The sequence below is a fragment of the Phyllobates terribilis genome, unplaced genomic scaffold (assembly GCF_046119375.1).
Source record: "Phyllobates terribilis strain yellow unplaced genomic scaffold, ASM4611937v1 Scaffold_7__3_contigs__length_470593459, whole genome shotgun sequence".
Lineage (NCBI taxonomy): Eukaryota > Metazoa > Chordata > Amphibia > Anura > Dendrobatidae > Phyllobates > Phyllobates terribilis.
In genome coordinates, this window is record NW_027362767.1 from 317358422 (window position 1) to 317367628 (window position 9207).

General features: G+C 44.9%; 1 protein-coding gene across 1 annotated transcript in view; it reads right to left on the reverse strand.

Annotated features, from left to right (window-relative positions):
• The window catches only part of LOC141154734 (synaptotagmin-like protein 2), a 94138-nt gene extending 86259 nt beyond the window's left edge, over window positions 1-7879 (reverse strand). The window contains exon 1 of the mRNA XM_073641107.1: window positions 7726-7879. The gene's annotated coding sequence lies outside the window, so the exon portion shown is untranslated. The remainder of the gene's footprint in view (window positions 1-7725) is intronic.
• Window positions 7880-9207: the final 1328 nt, after the last annotated feature.

Below are 9207 nucleotides of genomic sequence, written 5' to 3' on the forward strand. Positions count from 1 at the left end.
AACGGATTGCACACAGAGCATACGGACGACAAGTGAGAAAAAATCGTCCTACTCTCCTGGATGAGAATGGGACAGACTTTTACTATGCACTTTGATCTCAGCCTAAGGTCTCAAATTGCAGCATGTCTGTGGACTGTTAGCATCACTGCTGCCTATAATGCTGGTAGTTCAGGTTACATGACCAGCAGAAGGGATGGGAATAGTACAGTATATTCATATACGACAGGTACACTGTACAGGAATATATTATGATGTACACACGGCACAGTACACTATACAGTCATGGCCGAAAGTGATGGCACCCTTGAAATTGTTTCAGAAAATGAAGTAATTCATCCAGAAAATTATTGCCATTACACGTTTTGTTATACGCATGTTTATTTCCTTTGTGTGCATTGGAACAGCATATAAAAAAAAAAAAAAAAAAAAGGCAAATTGGACATAATTTCACACAAAACCACAAAAATGGGCCAGACAACATTTTTGGTAAACAACTTAGTTTCAAGCATGTGATGCTCATTCAAACTCACTTGTGGCAAGTAACAGGTGTGAGCAATATGAAAATCACACCTGAAACAGATAAAACGGGGAGAGGTTGACTCAATCTTTGCATTGTGTATCTGTGTGTGCCACAGTAAGCATGGAGAACAGAAAGAGGAGAAGAGAATTGTCTGAGGACTTGAGACCCAAACTTGTTGAAAAACATCAACAATCTGAAGGTTACAAGTCCATCTCCAGAGATCTTACACAGGATAGTCCAGATGGTGGATAAGCAGCCCCAATCAAGTTCCAAAGAAACTCAGGCTGTCCTGCCGGCTCAGGGTGCATCAGTATCAACACAAATTATCCGTCAACATTTGAATGAAATGAAACACTGTGGCAGGAGACCCACACAGAGACATAAAAAAGCTAGACTGCAGTTTGCCAAAATGTACGCGAGTAAGCCAAAATCCTTCTGGCACAGCGTCTTGTGGACAGATGAGACCAAGATAGAGCTTTTTGGTAAAGCACATCATTCTACTGTTTACCGAAATGGAACGAGGCCTACAAAGAAAAGAACACAGTACGTACAGTTAAATATGGAGGAGGTTCACATATTTTTCGGTTGTTTTCCTGCCTCTGGCACTGGGTGCTTTGACTATGTGAAAGGCATCATGAAATCTGAAGATTACCAAAAGGATTTTGGGTAGCAATGCATTGGGTAGCCCAGTGTCAGAATGCTGGGTTATCGTCCTAGGTCATGGATCTTCCAGCAGGACAATGACCCCAAACATACTACAAGAAGCACCCAGAAATGGATGGAAACAAAGCGCTGGAGAGTTCTAAAGTGGCAGCAATGAGTCTGGATCTAAATCCCATTGAACACCTGTGGAGAGATCTTAAAATTGTAGTTGGGAGAAGGCGCCTTCAAATATGAGAGACCTGGAGCAGTTTGTAAGAGTGGTCCAAAATTCCAGTTGAGAGGTGTAAAAAGCTGATGGTTATAGGAAGCGACTGATTGCAGGTATTTATTCCAGAAGGCGTGCAACCAAATACTAAGGTGACGGTGCCAAAAATTTTGGCCGGCCCATTTTTGGGGTTTTGTGTGAAATTATGTCCAATTTGCCTTTTTTTCCTCTTTTTTTTGCGTTATTTCCTTTGTGTGTTTTGGAACATGTGTATAACAAAACATGTGTAATTGCAATAATTTTCTTGGAGAAATTTTCTGGAACAATTTCAAGGGTGCCAACACTTTCAGCCATAACTGTATATATACAGGGTGGGCCATTTATATGGATACACCTAAATTAAATGGGAATGGTTGGTGATATCAACTTCCTGTTTGTGGCACATTAGTATATGGGAGAGGGAAAACTTTTCCAGACGGGTGGTGACCATAGTGGCCATTTTGAAGTCGGCCATTTTGGATCCAACTTTATTTTTTTCAATGGGAAGAGGGTCATGTGACACATCAAACTTATTGAGAATTTCATAAGAAAAACAATGTTGTGCTTGGTTTTAACGTAACTTTATTCTTTCATGAGATTTGTACAAGTTTATGACCACTTGTAAAATGCGTTCAAAGTGCTGCCCATTGTGTTGGATTGTCAATGCAACCCTCTTCTCCCACTCTTGACACACTGATAGCAACACCGCAGAAGAAATGCTAGCACAGTCTTCCAGTATCCGTTGTTTCAGAAGCTGCACATCTCGTATCTTGATGGTATGGTGTGGTATATGGGGTACAAAGATAGTGGGGCCATTCTTCATCAATTGAAACCTCAATGCCACTGGATATCTGAAATTGCTACATGATGATGTGTTGCCCTCATTATGCACTGAAGATGGCACGTTCCCTGAGTTTTTCCAACAAGATGGTGCACCACCACATTATGGGTGTCAGGTCCGAGCATTCCTACATGAACAGTTTCCTGGAAAGTGGATTAGTCGTCGTGGGCCAGTTGAATGGCCACCAAGGTCTCCTGATCTGACCCCCTTAGGCTTTTATCTTTGGGGTCATCAGAAGGCAATTGTCTATGCTGTGAAGATACGAGATGTGCAGCATCTGAAACAACGGATACTGGAAGCCTGTGCTGGCATTTCTTCTGCGGTGTTGCTATCAGTGTGTCAAGAGTGGGAGAAGAGGGTTGCATTGATAATCCAACACAATGGGCAGCACTTTGAACGCATTTTATAAGTGGTCATAAACTTGTAAAAAACTCATGAAGGAATAAAGATATATATATATTAGGTGCACCATACAGGACAATATCACTGACGTACACACGGCGCAGTACACTATACACAGATATGACGAGTGCTGCGTACAGGACAATATCACTGACATACACATGGCGCAGTACACTATACACATATGACGGGTGCACCGTACAGGATAATATCACTGACGTACACACGGCGCAGTACACTATACGACGGGTGCACCGTACAGGACAATATCACTGACGTACACAAGGTGCAGTACATTATACACAGATATTGTCCTGTACGGTGCACCCGTCATATCACCAATGTACACACGGCGCAGTACACTATATGCATACAGTGGTGGCCAAAAGTATTGGCACCCCTGCAATTCTGTTAGATAATACTCAGTTTCTTCCTGAAAATGATTGCAATCACAAATTCTTTGGTATTATTATCTTCATTTAATTTGTCTTCAATGAAAAAAGACAAAAAGAATTGTCCTAAAGCCAAATTGGATATAATTCCACACCAAACCCAAAAAAGGGGGTGGACAGAAGTATTGGCACTGTTTGAAAAATCATGTGATGCTTCTCTAATTCGTGTAATTAACAGCACCTGTAACTTACCTGTGGCACCTAACAGGTGTTGGCAATAACTAAATCACACTTGCAGCCAGTTAACATGGATTAAAGTTGACTCAACCTCTGTTCTGTGTCCTTGTGTGTACCACATTGAGCATTGAGAAAAGAAAGAAGACCAAAGAACTGTCTGAGGACTTTAGAAACCAAATTGTGAGGAAGCATGAGCAATCTCAAGGCTACAAGTCCATCTCCAAAGACCTGAATGTTCCTGTGTCTTCCGTGCGCAGTGTCATCAAGAAGTTTAAAGCCCATGGCACTGTGGCTAACCTCCCTAGATGTGGACGGAAAAGAAAAATTGACGAGAGATTTCAACGCAAGATTGTGCGGATGGTGGATAAAGAACCTCGACTAACATCCAAACAAGTTCAAGCTCCCTGCAGTCCGAGGGTACAACAGTGTCAACCCGTACTATCCGTCGGCGTCTGAATGAAAAAGGGACTGTATGGTAGTATACCCAGGAAGACCCCACTTCTTACCCCGAGACCTAAAAAAGCCAGGCTGGAGTTTGCCAAAACTTACCTGAGAAAGCCTAAAACGTTTTGGAAGAATGTTCTCTGGTCAGATGAGACAAAAGTAGAGCTTTTTGGGAAAAAGCATCAACATAGAGTGTACAGGAAAAAAAAAGAGGCATTCAAAGAAAAGAACACGGTCCCTAGTCAAACATGGCAGAGGTACCCTGATGTTTTGGGGTTGCTTTGCTGCCTCTGGCACTGGACTGCTTGACCGTGCGCATGGCATTATGAAGTCTGAAGACTACCAACAAATTTTGCAGCATAATGTAGGGCCCAGTGTGAGAAAGCTGGGTCTCACTCAGAAGTCATGGGTCTTCCAGCAGGACAATGACCCAAAACACACTTCCAAAATCACTATAAAATGGTTTGAGAGAAAGCACTGGAGACTTCTAAGGTGGCCAGCAATGAGTCCAGACCTGAATCCCATAGAACACCTGTGGAGAGATCTCAAAATGGCATTTTGGAGAAGGCACCCTTCAAATATCAGGGACCTGGAGCAGTTTGCCAAAGAAGAATGGTCTACAATTCCACCAGAGCATTGTAAGAAACTCATTGATGGTTAGCGGAAGCGGTTGTTCGCAGTTATTTTGGCTAAAGGTTGTGCAACCAAGTATTAGGCTGAGGGTGCCAATACTTTTGTCTGGCCCTTTTTTGGAGTTTTGTGTGAAATGATCAATGATTTGATTTTTGCTTCATTCTCTTTTGTGTTTTTTCCTTGCAAGCAAATTAAATGAAGAGAATAATACCAAAGAATTTGTGATTGCAATCATTTTCAGGAAGAAACTGAGTATTATCTGACAGAATTGCAGGGGTGCCAATACTTTTGGCCACCACTGTATATAACGGGTGCACCGTACAGGACAATATCACTGACGTACACACGGCGCAGTACATTATACACAGATATGACGGGTGCACCGTTCAGGACAATATCACTGAGGTACACACGGCGCAGTACACTATACACAGATATGATGGGTGCACCGTACAGGGCAATATCACTGACGTACACATGGCGCAGTAGACTATATACATATACAACGGATGCACCGTACAGGACAATATCACTGACGTACACATGGCGCAGTAGACTATATACATATAGAACGGATGCACCGTACAGGACAATATCACTGACGTACACATGGCGCAGTAGACTATATACATATACAACGGATGCACCGTACAGGGCAATATCACTGACGTACACATGGCGCAGTAGACTATATACATATACAACGGATGCACCGTACAGGACAATATCACTGACGTACACATGGCGCAGTACACTATACACATATACAGTCATGGCCAAAAGTACTGAGAATGAGACAAATAGTAATTTTTCCAAAGTTTACTGCTTCATTTTTTGTAATGGCAATTTGCATATACTCCTGAATGTCAAAGAGTGATCAGCTTAACAGCAATTACTGTACTTGCAAAGTCGATATTTGCCCAGAGAATGAACTTTAACCCCCAAAACACATTTCAACATCATTGCAATCCTGCCTTAAAAGGAGCAGCTAACATAGTTTTAGTGATTGATCCATTAACACAGGTGTGGGTGTTGATGAGGACAGGGCTGGCGATCAATCAGTCATGATTAAGTAAGAATGACATCACTGGACACTTTAAAAGGAGGCTGGTTCTTGGTATCATTGTTTCTCTTCAGTTAACCATGGTTATCTCTAAAGAAACACGTGCAGCCATCATTGCACTGCACAAAAATGGCCTAACAGGGAAGAGTATTGCAGCTACAAAGATTGCACCTCAGTCAACAATCTATCGCATCATCAAGAACTTCAAGGAGAGAGCTTCCATTGTTGTCAAAAAGGCTCCAGGGCACCCAAGAAAGACCAGCAAGCGCCAGGACCGTATCTTAAAACTGTTTCAGCTGCGGGATCGGACTACCAGCAGTGCCGAGCTTGCTCAGGAATGGCAGCAGGCTGGTGTGAGTGCTTCTGCACGCACTGTGAGGCGGAGACTCTTTGAGCAAGGGCTGGATTCAAGGAGGGCAGCAAAGAAGCCACTTCTCTCCAGAAAAAACATCAGGGACCGACTGATATTCTGCAAAAGGTACAGGGAGTGGACTGCTGAGGACTGGGGCAAAGTCATTTTCTCTGATGAATCCCCTTTTCGATTGTTTGGGACATCTCGAAAACAGCTTATTCGGAGAAGAAGAGGTGAGCGCTACCACCAGTCTTGTCTCATGCCAACTGTAAAGCATCCTGAAACCATTCATGTGTGGGGTTGCTTCTCAGCCAAGGGAATCGACTCACTCACAGTCTTGCCTAAAAACACAGCCATAAATAAAGAATGGTACCAGAATGTCCTCCAAGAGCAACTTCTCCCAACCGTCCAAGAGCAGTTTGGCGCCTAACAATGCCTTTTCCAGCATGATGGAGCACCTTGCCATAAAGCAAAGGTGATAACAAAATGGCTCATGGAACAAAACATAGAGATTTTGGGTCCATGGCCTGGAAACTCCCCAGATCTTAATCCCATTGAGAACTTGTGGTCAATCATCAAGAGACGGGTGGACAAACAAAAACCAACAAATTCTGGCAAAATGCAAGCATTGATTATGCAAGAATGGACTGCTATCAGTCAGGATTTGGTCCAAAAGTTGATTGAGAGCATGCCAGGGAGAATTACAGAGGTCTTGAAGAAGAAGGGGCAACACTGCAAATATTGACTTGCTGCATTAACTCATTCTAACTGTCAATATAACCTATTGGTACTCATAATATGATTGCAATTATATTTCTGTATGTGATATAAACATCAGACAAACACTAATAAAAACCAGAGGCCAGCAGATCATGTGAAAATATAATTTTGGTGTCATTCTCAATACTTTTGGCCATGACTGTATGACGGGTGCACCGTACAGGACAATATCACTGACGTACACACGGCACAGTAGACTATATACATATAGAACGGATGCACCGTACAGGACAATATCACTGACGTACACATGGCGCAGTACACTATACACATATATGATGGGTGCTGCGTACAGGACAATATCACTGACGTACACACGGCGCAGTACACTATATACATATATAATGGGTGCACCGTACAGGACAATATCACTGACGTACACACGGCGCAGTACACTATTCACATATATGATGGGTGCTGCGTACAGGACAATATCACTGACGTACACACAGCGCAGTACACTATACACATATATGACGGGTGCTGCGTACAGGACAATATCACTGACGTACACACGGCGCAGTACACTATACACATATATGACGGGTGCTGCGTACAGGGCAATACCCTCCTCTTCCTCTCCCTAATTCCGTGCAGTTGTCTCGCTCTTACACCTTGCCCTGGGGGGATTCCTGTGTGTTTGTGGTGTACATGGGTCTCGCTTTCTCCTTGGTGACGCACACGACGATAAACTGGTGCAGGACAAATAACAGTGAGACGTCACACTCCGTGCGATACCGGCACATGCACTGTTACCATATAATATTTGGGGGATATAACTTGCACAAAGAGTTGCTACATACTTTACAGCCATGGTTACAGCCATTTTACCACAAATACACAATACAATTTGTAATATTTTTTTTTTTTAAATGGTAAAAATATACAAATACCTCATGTGCCATAAGTAGGAGACAGTTCATGAATGTCCCATGGCTGAGACAAATTAAACAGTTTTTATTCTTCACTCCCCTACTCAGAACTTATTATACAGACATGGCACAGAACGCAGGACACTGATTTATATAGTCACCTATGTGCTGAAGTGGCACAATCCTGTAAAGCGCATTTTAGGTACATTAGAGAAGAAACCACTTAGAAGTAGGGGTGTTGCAGCTCGGTAATATTTCTCCGATCTGTGTGCAACCTCTTACCTGTGTCCTCGGCAGCAGGTGGGAGACTAGTGAGGAGCAGCGAGCACTCGGCACTGACACCACTGCGGCACAGCCGGCCTGGAGTGCGCGGATCTGGAGGCTGCGGCTGAGGAAAACCCGGCGGCTGGATCACGTGCAGCGCAGCCGGCTGCCTGCTGGGGCGCTCTGTCCGCGTAAAGAAGAATGGGCATCTCACCTCAGGTGACGCTCAGCCTTGACTGCAGGGGGCGCCGAATACATAAACAAGCTCCCCCTGCAGATTTTTCAACTTTTCCTTTTATTTGAAGCTTCTGTGCAAAATAGCTCCCAACCGTCCCGGTTTCCGCGGGACTGTCCCTCTTTGAGGACTCAGTCCCGCGTCCCGGCTGTGGAGGGTGGTGGGGCCAGTTGCGGCGGAGTAGCCGGCAGCTGCAGCTACATCGTGTGCCCCCTGCTACAGAAAATGCATATTCACTCCTCTCCACGCCCACGGGAGTGGAGAGGAGTGAATATTCTTACTCCTTAATAGCGCACACTGTGAATTGCAGCCGCTGGCTTCCTGCTGCGGCTGTGCGATCCTGTGTGTCCGCTGTCAGAGAGAATGAATATTCACTCCCATACGCCTGGAGAAGAGTGATTATTAAGCATTCTCTTTAGTAGAGGGCACAGAGGACAGCGGAGCAGGAGCGCGGTGCTTCTGATAGTGCACGCTACTAAGGAGACTGTCTATTCACTCCTCTCCAAGCCCATGGTCCCGGCCTGGAGAAGAGTGAATAGTATCCCCAGCTCACCTCGGCATCTGAGGGCACATGGCAGTGATGTCATGCTCTGCTCAGATGCTGAGATCAGGGCTGGCAGACAGGACGCAGCCTGGAGCACAGGGAAGGAAGGTGAGTAGAAGTGTTTATTTTTTTCATGTGCGCAGTGAAGGGGGGCCATGTATACCACGATTGGGTCTGAGGGTGCCATACATACGAGGATTGGGTGTGAGGGTGCCATACATACGAGGATTGGGTGTGAGGGTGCCATACATACGAGGATTGGGTCTGAGGGGGCCATGCATACCTGGATTTGGGATGATGAGGCCATGCATACCAGGATTGGGATGAGGGGTGCCATGCATACTGGAAATGGGGATGAAGGGACCATACATACCAGGATTGGTGATGAAGGGTTCATGCATACCAGGATTGGGGATGAGGGGGCCATGCATACCAGGATTGGGGATGAAGGGGCCATGCATACCAGGACTGGGGATGAAGGGGCCATGCATACCAGGATTGGGGATGAAGGGGCCATGCATACCAGGATTGGGGATGAAGGGGCCACGCATACCAGGATTGGGGATGAAGGGGCCACGCATACCAGGATTGGGGATGAGGATCTTCTGCTGAATGCCCCTCATTACCATCACCCCTCTGACAACTCCTCCTGCCAGGGGAGAAAGAAATGGTAAATGGGCGTGGATTGGGATGTGGCCAAAATTTGCCACGACGCGCTACG